This window comes from Echinops telfairi, unplaced genomic scaffold (genome assembly GCF_000313985.2).
Source record: "Echinops telfairi isolate 266 unplaced genomic scaffold, ASM31398v2 ScPeMD7_7401;HRSCAF=8416, whole genome shotgun sequence".
Classification (NCBI taxonomy): domain Eukaryota; kingdom Metazoa; phylum Chordata; class Mammalia; order Afrosoricida; family Tenrecidae; genus Echinops; species Echinops telfairi.
In genome coordinates, this window is record NW_022111301.1 from 5,104,666 (window position 1) to 5,123,854 (window position 19,189).

The 19,189-nt window shown below is 37.3% G+C and overlaps 1 pseudogene; it reads left to right on the forward strand.

Annotated features, from left to right (window-relative positions):
- The first annotated feature begins 6,386 nt into the window (after positions 1-6,386).
- On the forward strand, positions 6,387-18,679 carry LOC105979269 (annotated as a pseudogene).
- Positions 18,680-19,189: the final 510 nt, after the last annotated feature.

A 19,189-nucleotide genomic window follows, 5' to 3' on the forward strand; every position in this document is an offset into this window, starting at 1 on the left:
TTGTCTAGAGATGGGCATTGGGTCTCCATCACGCGCCACCCTCATTGATGAAGATATGATTCCCACTCCCCACCTTTGATGTTTAAAGCTGGGTCCCTTTGGCCCTTCATGATCACACATGCCGGTGTGCTGCTTCCATGTGGGCTTTGTTACTTCTGGGTTAGATGGCCGCTTGTTTACTTTCAAGCCTTTAAGTCCCCCGACGCTATAGGTCTCGATAGCCAGGCACCATCAACCTTCTTCACTACACTTACTTATGAGAAGTTATTTGCTAATCCTGAGTTTCTTCCTTCTGTATATGAAGTTGATAATTAGTTTTTCTATTGGGTTTTGTACCGGGATTCCATTGAATTCATAAATGGCTTTAGGTTGTATTGACATTTTCACAATATTGAGTCTTCCTATCCGTGAACATAGGGTATTCTTCCTTCTGTGTCGGTCTTTTTGCTTTCCTAGTATTAATGTTCTGTCGTTTTCTTTAAACAGGTCTTTTGGTTCCTGCATTAGGTTTATGACTAGGTGTTTCAATTTTTGTGTGGCTACTGTGAATGGTATTGTTTTCTTGATGTCTTTTTCAGATCTCTCATCACTGGCATGTAGGTGTCCAATGGATTTCTGTTTGTTTATCATGTACCCTGGTTCTTTATTAAATTCTTTAAAATTTCCCAACAATCCTATTGTGGAGACATTGGAGTTCTTTAGATGTAAAACCAAATTTTCTACAAATAGCAAGAATTTCACTTCTTCTTGGCCTAATTGCACTCTCTTAATGTGCTCTTGTTATCTTATGGTTGGGATAGTCTGTCCAGCACAATGTTGAATACCGTTGGCCATAACAGATATCCTTGTCGGGTTTCCATTTTTAATGGGAATGTTTCAGATTTTCCCTATCGAATGTGATAACCGCCTTGGCTGTTATTTCATATATGACCTTTATTGTGTTGAGGAATTTCCCTTCTATTTCTATCTTTTTGAGTTTCTTAGGGTGAACAGATTGATGGATCTTGTTTCCTAATCCAGTCTGTTATTATTTGTCATCTGATAGGTGCATTTGGTCCATTGACATTCAGTGCTTGTAATTCTAAATATAGGTTATTTGGTGTCATCTGTTTGGTATATTTCTTCCTTTTGGAGGGAGTGGAGGACTTTATTCATGCTTTTCACCCCTCTATATCTGTATTGTTTGGGTACTGTTTTCAGTGTGCTTACCTTTGGGTGGTGTTACACCCTGTGGTGGTCCCAAATTTATGTATTGCAGTTGTTGATTTTCTGCCCATAGAGATCCAATCAATATTATTTGTAATTCTGGCTTTGATTTTTAAAATTCTCTAAATATTTCCTTATTTGGGAACACTTTTATTTCCCCTTCATATTTGATGCATAATTTTGTTGAACATAAGATTCTTGGTTGGCAATTTTTGTCTTTCAAAGATTGTATATGTTGCTATTTTTTTTCTTAATAGTCTCAAGCTGACACCAGGTTATATAACTACCACAGAGTATCACATGGTAAATAGTGGAGAGGTATCAGCTTCTACTCCATGGCATGTGTGGTAGTTACATAATATGATATCAATTTGAGGATTCAAAGTGAAGCGGTGGAGTCTAGCCTGTCAATCAGATCATAGCCAATGAGGCCTCTGTGTGGGCGTGGTCTTCTCCCGAGGATTCTGGAAACTCCTTTTTTCCTCCTTGGAGAAGGGAGACATCCTCTCTCTTGGCTCACTCCCTGTGAGACATCCCTGTGGAGAAGACACATGGAGAGAGGCTGATGGATCCAGACCTCTGGAGCCGGAGAAGCCACATGGAGTCCCCTGCCAGCACTGAGATGCTTACAATGCCACTGGATCCACAAGACTTCCCACCAACTGGCCTGTGAGCTTCCTGCATTCGGCATCAGTGCATGTGTTTCGTGACTATGAAGAGGACTTTATAGATCGGTATTGGACATATGTCCTAATATCGGACTTGTGCCCTTGATCTGGACTGGGCTGGGATGTTTTTTCAATATTCAACTGCTTTTGTACATAAAGTTCTTTCTTATACACATATGAGTATGGATTTGTTTCTCTAGTCTATCAGACTGACACACCATGCTACGTGCCCTCTCCACAGAGCTCCCAGGGTGGAAATAGGCAGTAGGGATGGAAGTCTATTGGTGGAGATGGCAGTTCTAAAAAGGGGTAGGTCAGGAAGTGATAAGTCCCAGCCCAATGACTCACCAAGCTGTGAGAGGGGGAACCGCCTAGACTCTTTGATATACCTAGTTCTGAAGGACCCAGAGTTCAGGCCGCACCTCTGATTTCCCATGACATGGGCCATACCTGTTAGATTCTGAAGGAGATTGGTCTAGTTCACCAGGAAGTTCCATTTGGCAGTTATGTTTACTCCTGACCTCCTACTGCAGAATGGTATCTCTAGTTCCTAATTCATTTTCAAATGAAAAACTCATTGTCTAGCAAATTAGGGGGGTAACATCAAATAAAGAGACATTAGCAGGAGAAAACAATATCAAATGACCATCTACTTATTCGAGCCTACGCAGTGACAAAGCAGGTTAACAATGATTAGGTGCTAAATGGCTACTAGAATATTCACAAGTTCAATTCAAGTTCAATTCAACAAACTCCTTTTAGGGGAAAAAAGGCCTCGAGATCTGCCCCTGTAAAGAATACAGCCTGAAAAGTCAGGCCTATTCTGCCTTCAGTGTAGCAAGAATGAGAATTGACTGGAAGTCCCCTGACAAAACTATGTATTGACAGCCCCTTGCAGAGGGTACTTCTGTGCAGAGCAAAGATCATAGAGGGAGGCCTAAGAGCTGCAGGGTGGAAAAGAAAGGGGATCATGCAAGCAAACAAATAAAAAAGCAGGGATGAGAAAAAGAGGGACGGTGTAGCATCTTCGCTGTTGCTGTTACCCGGTCCTATGCCATTCTCACAGTTCTTACATGGCCCTGTTGGGGAAGCCAGTGTGTCAATCTATCTTATCAAAGGTCTTCCTTCCTCTTTGTCACTGTGCTTCTACTCTACCAAGCAGGTGTCCTTCTCCCGGGACTTGTCTCTCCTAACGACCTGTCCAAAGGATTTGAGGCAAACTCTCCCTATCCTTTCCTCTAAGGAGCTGAATTTCTTCTAAGACCGATTTGTTTGTTCTCTTGGCAGTCCACGGTACTTTCAATATTCATGGCCAACACCACAATTTGAATTCATCTAGTCATCTTCAGTCTACCTTATTTAATGTCCGAGTTTAATCTTCATATGAGGTCATTGAAAAGACCGTGGCTTCTTCAGGCATATTTTAGTCCTCAAAGTAATGTCCTTGCTTTATAACACTTTGAAGAGGGAGTGTGCAGCAGATTTACCCACTGCAATGCTACATTTTATTTCATGACTGCTGCTTCTTTGAGCATTGATGGTGTATCCAACCTCTGCAATCCTGGACTACTTCAATTTCTTGCCCCATTTATCATGATGTTACCTACTGGTCCAGTTGTGAGGACTTTTGTCTTCTTTACATTGAATTGTAATCTGAAGGCTGAAGTCCTTGATCTTTATCAGCAAGGGCTCCAAGTCCTCCTCACTTCCAGCAAACAAGGTTGTGTCTTTTGTGTAATGCAGGTTGCTAAGAACTCTTCTGTGATAGTGTGTGTGTGTGTGTGTGTGTGTATGTGCGTGCACATGCACTCTTGTGCCAACATGGCACCTGTAATAAGAGGAAGTTAGCTTCTCAATCAGGTGACAGCTTGGTGACCTCATTTGGAAGTGTGGCCAAGAAAAATGGCTCTCTGGAAACTGGCTTCCCTCTCTTCTCCCTTCACCTTCCTGTGAGCAAGCTATCTGAGACCTGCTAGAACCATTGCCGTTGGATCCATAAGACTTTGCACCCACTGGCCTGTGATGTTCCTGCATTCTTCGTCATTGCATGTGGCTGAATGAGTCTGAAAAGGGACTTGTTGACTAGTATTGAACTTATGGACCTGTGATTGCCTGGGCAGGGATATAAAGTTGATACAAAGTTCTCTCTTACATATATATGAGTGTGACTGGCTTTGTTTCTCAAGTCAAACATCTTCCCCCAATCTTGATGCTGAATTGTTCTTCATATAATCCAGCTTTTCTGAGTATTTGCTGAGCATAGAGAATATTAGCTCAGAATGCATCATTTTAGGATCCTAATAACTGCATGATTTTACCATATAGATGGCTATCAGATGTCTCACATGTGATACAGAGAAATCAACTAAATGGTACTGTATTTAGTGCAATTAGAAATGTACAAATTTGAGTTTAGAACTTGCAGGCTTTTTGGGCTGAAAGGGTTGAGCTGGTTACAAAGAAGAAGCTGGTGGCTAATGCTTATAGGCACTTTTCACTCACATAACATTTATAATAATCTGGTATAAATATGTTCAAATTTTATAAAAAGTGAAATAGTTTTATTAAAAAAAAATTTAAGCACAAATATTTGAGATCCTAAAAGACACCCCCAAGCAAAAAAAAAAAAAAAAAGTATTTTTACCCTTATTTCCATGGGGTAAAAAAATATTGTTTTAACAAAGAGAAAAATGGAAGCCTATCTCAGATTGGTGATTGCATATTTTATAGACAAGCAATACAATGACAATGATCTTTATATCTGGGTCATAACTGGTAGGAAAGACGAACTTTAAAATCTTCATGAAGTAGCTGCTGAAGTTGTGTTGCAAAATTATGATGTTTGGAAAAGCTTTAATTAAGTGATTGTTCAAGCTTTCTAAGGCTATAAGTGATTTCTGCTTTACAAGTTCTTAAACTGAAAACCTTAAAAGTTATGAAAAATATGAAGAAACATAGTTGACTTTAATATCCTTGGTTCTCATTATCCAGAAAAATGAGTTAATTGAATTAAGTTAAATATTAAGTTACAGAAGTAGTACTTTATAATTCAGTGAGCTTAATTTAATGTTGTAATACATATATATATATACACACACACATATATTTTATATATATATATATATATATAACAAAATTGTTCCACATCAATGGAAGATTTTTTCAGGAAGATATATGGATTTTTATATTTTGTAGTGAATATTCACAGTGATAAAACATTCTAAAATGCCTAAGGAAATAACAATTCAGAATATCAACTCAACCTTATTATCTCAGATAAGTTCCTTTAGATTGTAATAAGTAAAAATGTATCCTTTTCCTTTATCTTAAGTCCTATGAGTTTTATATTACTGAGTATTAAGACTGAGAAATTTAAAACTTTAAGAGCAGGTAAAAGACACTTGTGATCAGTTTTGTGACAGTTTTCCTGGACCTGGGTTCTGGTTTCCACTGCGATCGTGTCAATTTTGAATGATGGTCACCCGATAGGGTAGACTAGACCTGCCCCTGTGGGTCTCAGACACTGTAACTCTTTCTGGGAAGAGAAAGCCTCATCCTCCTCACATGGAATGGTGGGTGTTTTCAAACTGCTGAACCTGTGGTTTGCAGCCCAATGTGTAACTCACACACCACCAAGATTCCTTTAGAATTCAGTCTAAAAAGGCATTGCTTTCCAGTTGGTTTCAACTCATTGCAACCCTGTGGAACAGCGTTGAACTGCTCCCATGGTTTTCTGGACTGTAATTCTTCACAGGAGTGGAAAACCTCGTCTTCCTCCCTTAGTGGAGTTGGTGGTTTCTAACAACCACCAACTTGTGCTAAACTTGTGGTTAGCAGCCCAATGAGCATCCACTGTGTCATCAGAGCTCCTAGGTTTCTGAGTAGTTTAGCACTAATTCCCCATGATATAAACAAATACAATGTAATCCACTCCATGGTGGTATCTACCATAATGTAATCACCTTCGTGAACAATCAGCAGTTGTGTAGTAGAACCTCCTTGATTATGTCAAAGTCTTGATGCAATTGGAAGAAAGATTCCTCAGGGGTGTGGCCCACTCCTTTTAAAGCAGACTCCATGGGAAAGTTTGTAACTTTTGTTAGATCTGGATCCTGCATCGAGTTCATTAGTCTCCTCTGGTATTGCCTCCCCATCTCTGGAGTTCTAAGCAGACTACCAAGCTTGCATTCATTTTACTGGTTATCCACCAGCTTATGCTGTTCCTGCTTCACCTTCCTGCTTCCTGGTGTGCCAGCCTCTGTAGGTACACAACTCAGGAAAAGCTCCAACTTACCATCTGACCCCTGACTTAAACTTAACTTGACTTATCTGCTTCTACAACTGTATGATCCATTTCTTGATATAAATTTCTCTCTCTATCCACACATATAAACATCACATAGTTTGCATCTCTACAAAACCCAGACTAACAGAAGACTTTACTCATGATCATACATAAATTTGGCAGACAATATCTTTACATACACTTTTGTAGGTGCTATAAATAGATCCATGTATCTAACAGAGCAAACAGGGGACAGAGGTACCCAAACTTCTCGGCCACAACTAAATGCCTTGAGGTAATAAATCAGTGAGTTTAGAGACTTTGAACCAAACTCACAGAGGATGTGAAGAAAAAGGAAAGAACATTAACAACAAAACATGCATTTATTGTATCAGTTTCTGTGGATGAGGTTCTGCTCAGCCCTAGATAGGATGGCATTCATGAAAATCATTATTTAATGTTTCTTCTTGGACAGTGATCTCATTGAAGGTTTATGTTTTATGAGAGACTTGCTGTTTATTGGCAGAATTCAGCTCCCTGCAGTTGTAGAACGTAGTCCATCAAATTATACAGTGTGCATGTTATCCTATATCACATAGCTTTTCGACACTATGTGATGTGCTTCTCAAATGGCAACAAGGGAGCCTCCTCGATGCTTTGAGTTTCTTCCAGAATTCACCACAATAAATCAGGCCACCTGGAATAATTTTGGATAAGTAATAATCAATGAGTTAGCATTGGCATTTGCAAATAAAAAAATCAATTAATCTTTGTTATTTATCATAATCTAATCATTGAGATTATGTTACTATAGTCACAGGTCTGAGTTTCACTTGAAGGGGCAATGGGTTGCATTGGCTTTTGCATTGGACTGCTAACTGCAAAGTCAACAGTTTGAAATGCCAGTCACTCTGTGTGAGAGAGAGAAGGCTGTCTCCCACCATAAAGATGTATAGTTCCAATAAAGCCACAAGGGCACTTCTTCTCTGTCCCAAATGATTTTATGGGTCAGAATAAACTTAATGACAGTGAATTAGTGAGCCTAAGCTTAAGGGGATGGGATTATAAAAATTCTAAGGATCTTAGAATTTGGTTTATCATTTTAAGTAACTATACTACAACCTTAACAGATGTTGTAGAAAAGGCTGCACAGTACACGTTCATTGCATTATTCAACATTGTTATGTTATTCATTTCAGCCTTGTTCCTATAGTCTTTCAAAATTATTGAATGTCCAGTATATACCATACATTGTCCAACCTAGCAGGAATTTATCACTTTACAATATAGAAAGTCTCATATTTCTAGAGAAGAAGAACGTTTTTTAATTAGAAAATAAATTCAGGTATTAGGCATCAAAGAACAAAAAATCATATCATTGTAAATGAGGGTGAGTGTGGAGTGGAGACTCAAAGCCCATCGGTAGGCAACTGGACACCCCCTTACTGAAGGATTGTGGGGAGGAGATGAGCCAGTCAGTGTGCAGGGTAACAACGATGAAACATATAACTTTCCTCTAGTTCTTAAATGCTTCCTCCCCCCAACTATCATGATCCCATTTGTACCTTACAAATCTGGTTTGACCGGGGATGTGCATTGGTACAGATAGGAACTGGAAAAACAGGGAATCCAGGACAGATGATGCCTTCAGGACCAGTGGTGTGAGTGTTGATACCTACCTGGAGGGTGGAGGGAACATGGGATAAAAAGGGGAAACCGATTACAAGGACCTACATATAACCTCCTCCCTGGGGGATGGACAACAGAAAAGTGGGTGAAGGGAGATGTCGGACAGTGTAAGATATGACAAAATAATAATAATTTATGAATCAGGAAGGGTTCATGAGGGAGAGAGTTGGGGAGGGAGGGAGAAAATGAGGAGCTGATATTAAGGGTTCAAGTAAAAAGCAAATGTTTTCAGAATGATGATGGCAACAAATGTACAAATGTACTTGACACAGTGGATGGATGTATGGATTGTGATAAGAATTGTACCAGCCCCCAGTAAAATTATTTTTAAAATTATTTTTAAAAAAGAAAAGAAACTCAAAGATCAAATTAATCAAAACAAATTTATGTAGAAAATGAAATAATAAATATGATATAGAGACAAAATATTATATTGTGTTTATTCTTGAATAATTAGTATAAGTCAGCAACAAAATTATGTAACAGAATAATTTTAAATCAAAATCCCTGAAGGAGGAATAAATATGAACTCTTCAATGATAGAGGAAAATTACTACCACAGTTTCCAATTGGTTGTTTCTAACTTTATTTCTGAGGTTGTATATGTAGGGTTTATGGAATATGGTGGTGGCTTTATATTTAAAAAGGCCAAGATGGATTTATGATAGGATATATTTTGACATTTAAGAAAATGGAATATGAGATTGGATTGGATATTTGGGGAGTTAAATAAGGAATGAAAGGGGAATTTATTTTGTCACTTAAAAAAGTTAATTACATCCTTCAGGTCCACTCCTTTTATAAAGTCCAGATTTCTATTTTGAAGGGTATATGATTTGAAAATATTCAGTAATTCAAGGGTGAAATAAGAAAACTCTTCAATCTAGTGAAAATTTTCTTGTCCAATATTTAATAATGAAAAACAAAAGTATAATTTTCAGAGATTAAATATAGAATATAAGGAAAACAGACTACTATTTTTTCTCACAATATAATATAAAATGGGAATAATACCTTCAAAGAATTGATTGGGAATGCTAGGGAGGATTAGGCAACAACAAATATACATCAAATATAAATGAAAGTGCTTGACCCAGGCAGAGGGAATCTTCATGATATACACGGTGGTCCAAAGCTGCTACCTATTTCCAAATAAGTCACTGGTGAGGACTCCTGCCTTTCAAAAAGGCAAAAGTAGAATTAGCACATTGCTAAAAGAAGCTGGTAAACTATTCATTATGATCTGTTAACTGGCAAAATTTAACCTAATAAAAGATTATCAGTTAAATAGATGCATTATTTAATTGCTTTAGGAAATTCTCCTACAGCATATGGTTTGCGATTTTCATTTGGTCATTATGCCAGTAAATATTAGTGATTAATTTTTGTGTAGTTTTCTCAGCTTAGGATAAACTGCCACAGTATTATAATGGAAAAACCTTTGTTTAAAATTTTTAAGTAGCTAATGAATCTAAAGGACTATTAGTGACAAGTGGAATACTTTTCTGTCTTCTTATAAACATTACAAGCAATTAAATTATCATCCATATGCTAAAACTATCTACAAGGATAATAGAATTAGCAACGATAAAAATATTCAAAGGAAATGCTACATGATGAGAGAAGAAGGGAGGCTCTTATAGTGGATAAAATGAAAACTTAAATGGTGTAATGTGCTCTTTTTTCTTTTATTATAGTAGGTTGAATATTAGTATATAGTATATAAACCATACTTAAGTGAATGCCCTTTAAAGAATGAATAAAATAAATAAGCTCTATAAGAATTTCTTAATCCTAGAGCTATTAAACCCATCGTTCCAACCGTGTGGAAGATAATGATAGGGCTCTCCTCATTGCCTTTATCTCAGAGGGGATTTTCTGTATTACTTCCTCAGCATGAAGATAATGGATTTCCTTTACTCTCTTATCTTATGTTTCCTATGTGTTTTATATTGTACTTTGCAATGTAAAGCATTAGTTAGAGACCTTCTCTTTTCACTTTCTCCACAGTTATCGTCCCCAAATCCCTGTCTATGGTAAGTTCCTAAAGGATAAGAATATCTTTCCATCTCTGGTGCTACTGCAGTGCAGTTTTAAGACATAGTAAATAGAAATAAAAAAGTAGAACGGAATAAAGAAAGAGGATGAAGCATTAAGATACATTTTTACCCTGTCCTGTATAACTTTCTACACTAACATTGAAACACAGTTGATGAATACAAGTTACATCAAGGCACATTAGCAAGACATCTTTGCCTTCGGTTCTACTCTGCTTTGATAGGGATAGGAGAAGGTTCCCTGCAGAAGACAATGAAAAAATAAGGACCAGAGTTCATTCTATTATATGTGTGCCTGGCATCTCCAAATGCACATAGAAATTACTTTAGTATTATTATTATCCAATATTTGGACACATTCCCTACACATACACGCAAACATATCAGTTTCTTAATATTTGCCCTCAAACTGCAAAAGCCAAACTCACTGCCATCAAGGCAGTTCTGATTCATAGCAATCCTATAAGGCAGGATGTGAATGGCCGTGTGGATTTCTGAGCGTGTACCTCTTTACAGGAGTAGAAAGCCTTATCTTCCTCCTGTAGAGTGGCTGGTGGTTTCGAACTGCTGACCATGTGGCTAGCAGCCCAAAGTATAACCCACTACTCCATTGGGGCTCCTCTATATTTGGCCTAGAAGTAGCTGATAGCAAATTATAATACCTAGAGATAAGTCTTATCACAATATTTTCTAAAATAGCACCTGGTTCTGATTTGAACAATTTTGGGGAGGTTTATTTTTCCATGTATTACAAAGAGCAACATCAGTAAATCTGATACTTAACAGTTCCTTTGATCAAGACTCAAAATTATATATATATATAAATCAGAATATGGAAAGTAGGAAGTGTGAATCCACTATATTGAAATATTAAATTAAATGTAGAACATAAATTTCAGTATCCTAGATATTAATGAACTGAAACAGAATGACATTGGGCATTTTGAATCAATCATATAGTCAACTATATGGGGAATGGCACAGTAAAGTGGAGTGGCTTCACATTCATCTTTAAAAAAAAACTTTCAAGATTTATCCTGAAGTACAATGCTAAAGTCACACATAAAGAAATTGAAGATTTCTACTACGCCTGAAACTGATCAAACATGTTCTCAGGATGCAGTGATGATTACTGATGTTGCGAACAAAGAGGTTGTTGAAAAGTATGTCCTCGGTGATAGAAGCAAAGCTAGGACTTTCACATTAAACATTTTTATCAATGTAAACAATAAGATAAGAGATAAAATATAGCCAAGATAGCCCTGAGTGTAATTCCCCTGAATTTAGAGGCAATGTAAAAAGTGCACTTGGCACATTGAACCCTAGAGGAGCTGTGAGACCGTATCAAGAACATCATACGCGAAGAAAGCAAAGGGTCATTAAAACAAATAGAACTAAAAGACTAAAACAGATGTCAGAAGAGATTTTGGAAAATTCTCTTGAATCTAGGGTAGTTAAGAGGATGAAAGAAAGGATGAAATTAAAGAACAGGTGAGAATATTTTAAAGATAGCTTCATAAGACATAGTAAAGTTTTGTGATTCAAGGATGTAAAGTCCTGGAGTTAGAAAGCCAAGAGGGAAGGACATTCTTGGCATTTGTCAAGCTGAAAAAAAAATGAAGTGAAAATTCAAGCTTCAACTTGAAATGTGGAAGGATTCTGTGTGTAGAATATTGAACAATACTGGACACATAGTAAGAAGATGAAATTCTTGTGTCAAAAAGAATGGGTTGATGTTTAAATATTTCAGAAAATAGTATATAATTAAGAATTGATGATATTAAAGGAAGACATTTTTTACTGCACTAAACGCATTAGTTAAAAACACAGAACAAAATAAAACCCAAGGCTCCAGAAATCAATAGAATACCAATTGAATTGTTTCAGTAAACAGACACAGCATGCAAAGTACTAACTGGACTCTGGAAAAAGATGTGAAATACCTGGCCAGCTAATTGGAAGACATTTATATTTCTGCTCATTCTAAAGGTGTCACACAGAATGATAATATCTAAATTATCTGAACTATATAATTAATACTACATGCGAGGAAAAATGGTTTTAAGATTGTTCCGGCAGGGCAAAACAGTGTGCTTTCACAACTTCAAGATCCATCAAGAAGGTGGTCATGGAATAAGCAATATTCATGTTGTCACCAATGAAGCTTGACTTAAAGCAAAAAATAACAGAAACATTTTTATTTGTGATTTATTGACTATGCCAAACAATTTAACTGTGTGGAAACTCACAGTAATTATCTTTCCATATTCAATATTCTATGAAAAGTGGGAAATTATATTGATGTTTTTATATAGTTTTAGAGAAGTATTGTTGGTAACCTAGGAAGACGTGTGTTTGCTATACTCCTAAAGAATTGCTAGAGACAGACAGACAGAAATGTACCAAGAGAAATCTGGAGAACATTTGTAGGAATGGTTATTGGTATGGTGTATTGGTGCAAGGAACATAAGTGTGTTAGTCTGGGTTAACTAGAGAAATAAATCCAGAGACACTTATATGTGTGTAAGAGAGAACTTTATATCAAAGAGCAATTGTACATTAAGAAAACATCCCAGTCCAGTCCAGATCAAGTTCATAAGTCTGATGTTAGCTGATATGTCCGATACCAGTCTATAATTTCTTCTTCAGACTCACGCAACACATGCAATGATGCAAACTGCTGGAAGATCAGGCCAGTGCATGGAAAGTCTTGTGGATCCAGTGGCAATGCAATTATCTCAGCACTGGCGTGGGTCTCCATGTGGTTCCTCCAGCCCCAGGGCTCTGGTTTCATCAGTGTCACTCCAATTGTCTTGTCAGCAGAAAGATGAAAGAGAGAATGTCTCCCACCTCCAGGGATGATTACAGGAGTCCCCCACATCCTCAGGAGAAGTCCATACCCACATGGAGGCCTCATTGGCTATGGCCTGGTGGACAGGCTAGACTGCACCCCTTCACAAGTTGACAGGAGATTATACAACTGCCACAATGAATTTGGATCAGTCTGAGTTTGTTGATATGGGCCAAATAAGCACAAATTCTTCATTCAATGTTTCAGCTTGAGAGTTTAGGGGAGGATTGAACAGTTTATCTGCTTGAGTAATTGGATTGAAAGATGATCCACATTAAATGAAATTGAAATACTAGGCCTACTTCAGTATACTATAAAACATATACTCACAAACGTATTGGCTTTACCACCCCATTCTCAAAAGAAAGAAAGAAAACAAACAAACTAATTACTCAGTGCCACATAGCAATTAGAGCCATTTGTACTACAGCTCACAATCCAGGATAAAGTATAGGTAGCAGCATCTTCAGTCCCCTGGATCATTCCAACGCTCCAAGAGCCATTATTGCTTTGGGAAACACTGCTGTAGAAGAAGGTATAGATTTCTAGAAATTAATCCATTTCTTCTAGATTATCACATTTGGTGGAATACAATTTTTCATAATATTGAAAAATCATAATTTCTAGAAATTCATCATTTACCTAAATTACCAGAGAGTGATGTAGAAAATCTCAACAAGCCTATACTATGAGAAAAAAATAGATCCAGTCATTAAAAAAATTAAAACCCTCCCAACATCAAAAAGTCAGGGACCAGATGGTTTCACAAGAGATTTCTATCAAATATTTAGAGAAGGCTTAATACCAATTTTATATAAACTATTCTACAATACACAAATGGAAAATATAGGACCAAACTCAACTATGCTTCTGACACATAAACCAGGCAAAGAAATTAGCAACATGGACAAGTACAGAGCAATGTCTCTAATGATTGTAGATGCCAAGAAAGGTCCTGAGCACAACTCCAGAACACTTTGTTTTAATGATCTGGCACTCTGTGATTCTCACCTTTCTGACACGATCGCTGACGACAAAATGGGTGCATAAGCTAATGTGGTGAAGAAAGCAGATGACAAGATCTAGTGTCTGGGTTCTGGTCTTAAAGGCTTGAAGTTAACAAGCGGCAATCTAACAGGGAAGCAACAAAGCCGACACGGAAGAAGCACACCAACCCATGTGATCAGGAGGTGCTGACAGAAACCAAGGATGTAAACCAGGAGTGTCAGAATGGAGACCCAAAGACCGTCGGCAGACAATTAGACAGCTCCTCACAAAAAGATCACAAGGAAGGGATGAGCCACCCAGGGTGCAGTACAGCATGGAAGAAACACACAACATCCCTCTGATTCTTTAAAGCTTCGTCCCACCCCCTATCAGGATTGTGAGGATGGTGCAGGACCAGGTAGGGTTTTGTTGTTTGCTTCCTGCTATTCCAGTGAGTTGGAAATGTTGCAATAACACCTATCAACAGCAAAGATAAAATGTAAATTACATTTATTTTAAGATTGATTGTGTTTTTCATACTACATTGACATAGTACTTGATAATACACCAAAACAAACTCACCAGCAATGAGTCAATGCTAACTCACTGTGAGACTGTAACCAACTGTTCCTGGGAGTAGAAAGCCCCGGCTTTCTCACATGGAGCCGCTGGAGATTTCAAACTCGTTTTTCTACATGTTACAGCCGACACCAAGCACACCACCAGTACTTGATCACAGTATATAATTATTTACATTTTAATAAATTTATAAGCAGAAATTATTTATCCAGGCACTATAGTCAGTATTCATACTGCTATATAGTTATAGCTATTAAAATCATAATCTTTGCTTTTTCTATGTAGCTTACACATTCTAAGACATTGCCCAGACTATTTTTAGTAGTATATTTTTGGCCAACCAGTCTCCAATACCCCTTTGTAAAGTTTATTTTTTAAAGCTGCAAGACTGCGATCACAGACGACTACTTTTTATTCTGTTCTGGCAACATTAAGAGGGACTGATAGCAGTAGATCAACAACATGGGTAGTTCAGTTCGCAACACACTGAAACTCAGCATATTGCAGAGTGGAAAACAAAGAACTGCTTAAAATATGCTGAAGGAAGAAGAAAAACCCTAAGGACTTTTCAAAGTAGCCCCAATCTTTAATAAATGCATTTTAAAATTAAGGATTAAAGTGATCATCTATGAGTAAATACATAAATAATGTTTAAAATGAATCTTTTTAAAATAAACTCTTTTATTGGGGATCTTACATCTCTTATAACACAAATTGTATCAAGCACATTTGTACAGATGTTGCCATCATCATTTCCAAAACATTTTCTTTCTGCTTGAGCCTTTGGTATCAGCTCCTCTTTCATTCCTCCCTTGCCCACCCTCGCACTCTCGTGAACCCCTGATAATTTATTATTTCTATTTTCATATTTTCTACCATCAGCTTTCTCCCTTCACCCACGGTTCTGTTGCTCATCTCCCGGCAGTGGTGGGGATGGGGTGAGAGCTGTACTTGATCATTGCAATTGGTTCCACCTTTCTCTCCCTTCTCCCCCACTTTTGCCCTCCTCCTAACATTCTTATTGAGTAGATCAACTAACAATTTTCACTACTTTGACAATTTCAAATAATAAAATAACATGACCCTAATGGAACACTTTGAAAAAACTCAGTTATATACAGTGAACCCTCGCCACTTCGCGCTTCGACTTCCGCGGCTTCACTCTATCACGGTTTTTGCGTAACAGAGCATGCTCTGTCATTACTGCCACTGATTGGCTCATACTGTACACGCTTCTGTCTGCATCGCTACATATCGGAGCTACGTAGCAGATGCATTTTTGCTTTTGTACAGTGTACTGTAATTGTTTGTGATTTTTAAGAAATTTTATCTAAGCCCTATGATGGCTCCTAAATGAGCTGCTTCTGCCAATAAAAATAAGCGCCAGAGGAAGATGCTCACCATCCAGGAAAAGGTAAAACTTTTGGATATGATCAAAGATGGCAAGAAAATCGTGGAGGTTGCACGCTATTTCGACTTGAATGAGTCTTCTGTTCGCTCCATCCGTAAAGAGGAAAAAAACATCCGTGCTATGGCTACTTTCACTTATAAATGATAATTGTAACGTCCAAAATGTTTTACTGTATTTTCCCTTTTTCGTTTAATAAATTGGGTAATACGAGTGTAATGGTGACTAAAGGGTGTTTTTTCATGTCCTTTATGAACTACAAAAATATTTGATTTACAAATAAGGAATCATACTTCGCGGAATTTCATTTATCACGGTAGGGTCTAGAACCGATTAACCGCGATAAACGAGGGTTCACTGTATATGTAATTTCTCTCTTAAGTGTTTATGATTCTACAGATTTTGGTTAATGAAACTGAGATGTAATAACCAAAAATACTTAAAAATAATTTATTATTGTTTTTTCTAACCTATAAAAATAAACGCTAAGGAGGAAAATATCATATAGCTAAGCCTAAATCAGATTTTTTAAATGCTGATAATTCACTTCCTTTTCTCCTATTTATCTTTTTTTTTGGAAGTAAGCATCAAACATATTGTATTATAATCAGAGAAAATCTGACATATTGAAATGGAATGCAAAAAGATTAATAATGCTTTACATAAAGCACCTAAATAACTGATAACGCCTTAAAAATCTGAACATTGGAGGCAAAACCAGTAAACATGCAGTCAGTATAAAATACCTAAGCTAAAAAGAAATGCTTGAACATTAAAATAGAAAAAAATTGAGGCTCCTGTGACAATAGAAAGTAGTCAAGCATATGAGGGCATACCCCCCCAAAATGGAATGTTTTCAAAGCTTTGTATTTAATATTCTTTTTTTTAATAAAACGTTATCACCTTTAAAGTACTCTCCATTACACTTAATATATTTGTCAAATCTGTGATTCCATTCTTGGAAACATTTTTCACTCTCATCTATTTGATTGGCTGATAGTATCTCCCTCTTTTTCCCCCCGCCACCTCTTCTACATCATCAAATCACTGTCCTTTCATATCCCTCTTCATTTGTGGAAATAAAAAGAAATCACACAGAGCAAGGTCATGTGAGTAAGGTGTGTGGGGCAAGAAGGCATGCTGTTTTCTGCCAAAAAAAAACACAACAAAACAAACCTGGCACACTGAGATGGCTTTGTGAGCAGGTGCATTGTTGTGGTGGCAAAACCAGTCCCCTGTCTACCACAAACCAGGCCTTTTATGTCACACACTATTACACAATCTTTTCAGAACTACTAAATAGAAAGCTTGATTAATATTCTGACCTGGCGAAGCAAACTCCATTTTTTTTTATGTTTGGGAAGTTAAAGGACATCCACTTCAACATTTTGCCTTTTTTGAAATGAGGAACCACTCCTACAATTGAAGTTTTTCCATAGTGCTGTCCTTGTAAGCTGTGTTCAATATCACAACAGTTTCTGCGGCATTTTTTCTGAGCAGGAATCAAAATACCACAGCAGCGTGCTGTTCTCTTAAATTGGCCATCACAAAAACTGAATGTCTGAGCAAAACTGCTTTTACAAAAAGTTCACTGTGACCAGAGAGAACATTCCCTGGCGATGGCACTGGGTGAACTAACTCAGAGTGTGTTGTTTGATGCTCACCTAGTGGGAAGAAGGCATACTATGAAAGTTCTGCTCAGCAGAACTTTTTTTCCTGTGGGTTTTTTATTTTTTGGTAGTGGGAGGGTGGTACCCCCTTCTATATCTAAGTGGATTGCCAAAATAAAAGAGTAGAAGATTGGTCAAAAGTAATATTTAAAGGAAAAATTTCTGTGAGTCTCCTAAGCATGGAGCATCAACTAAAATTTTCAGAAGTTTAGGATGCCCTCTTCCTCCTAAACTCGAGGATGTAGCTGTAGGTGACTGTGCTGTTGGCAGCCAAAAACTCCAAAAATTCTCCAAGAGGTCGACCATGAATTTCTGAGTCAGTGACGGGGATGGGATTTGTCCAGACAAAAAAAATGTGTAAACATATATTTTGCTAAAAGATCCAATTAAGGTGCATGAGAGAAAACAACTCAAGCTAAGATGATGAAAGCCAGGGGCACTGACATAGGAAAGACACTTGCAGAGAAAAAGCCAAGGCCTATTTAGTGCTAATGATTGGCAGTGTAAAACGTGCAATAATGTGAAATGAGCCAGAATGTAATATATGTAATAATGCAAAGTTTGCTAAATTACAAGAAAGACTATGGCAGTTGTTTAAGTGAAAGAGAAAATGTTGACTTTATAGAAAGACAAGAATCTGGTGGTGAATATGAACATTAAAAAAATATCAATTCAGTTGGTCCTGCATCTGTTTTAAAGGAAGGTGAAGATAAAAATCTGAGAGAGAAGAAGAGGGGGGTGGAGATATTTTCAAATATAAATTAGGTGTGGATGAGGAAGAATATGATGCTGCTCTGTCAAAATATAATCTTGATTCCAGTGACATAAAAGATAGTAATAAAAAGACATCCGGTAGATGAAGTTGTTTAAAGTCTCAATCAGCATATTCATGATCTCCATCCTCCCCTCAAGTTCAAAGTCTAAGTCCAGGTCCCATTCAAGAAGTTCTTCCAGTTTGCAGCCAAGATCTCGTTCCAGGTCCCAAGAGCATCTGCAATCTCATGGTTGAAATCAAGATCCACTTCCAGGTCCCACAAGGGTTCTTCTTCTCCTCGAAAGATATCTTATTCAAGGTCATCCTTTTCTCCTGAGAGGAACAGAAAGAGAAGTCGCTCTGGATCTTCTTTTCTCCTGAGAGGAACAGAAAGAGAAGTCGCTCTGGATCTTCTTCACCTGGTGATCACAAACATGATGGAGGTCATGGTCTCACAAAAGGTGCCAGAGGCCATCTTCTGGATCTTCTCATTCCGCTTCCTGCTCAAGTCCAAAAAAGAAATAATATATTAAAATCTACATCTTAAAAAAAATCAGTGCAGTGCATGAAGCACAATTTGTAATAAGGTGATATTTTGGTCAAAAGTGTTAAATTTACTAGTCAAGGCACACACTTTCCATTGCTTTTCAGAACAAGACAACTGTGTTTGTGAATAAACATGGTTTTTTAAAAAGCATTTTAAGCCATATTGTCCCAAAATAGAATGCTATATTTAGCATTCATTATTTAAAGTTATTTGCTTTATTTAAAACCATCTCAGCTTTAACAGTGTTCTTTTATCTCCTAATTTGGACCACTTAATTTCCAAATCCGTCTGACCCGTTGACTAAGAAGCATGAGGTTTGCCTAAAATTTAGACATGAAGTCTGATCTGAGGACGGTTAAACCAGTTGGAAACAGGCAGTTTATTTTAAACTGGGAAAAATAACTCAGTCTCTTTACCTGAATTTGTGTTTAAGTGACTCTCTTAGGAAAAAAATGTGCTATTTTGCAAAATAGTCAACCAGAATGATC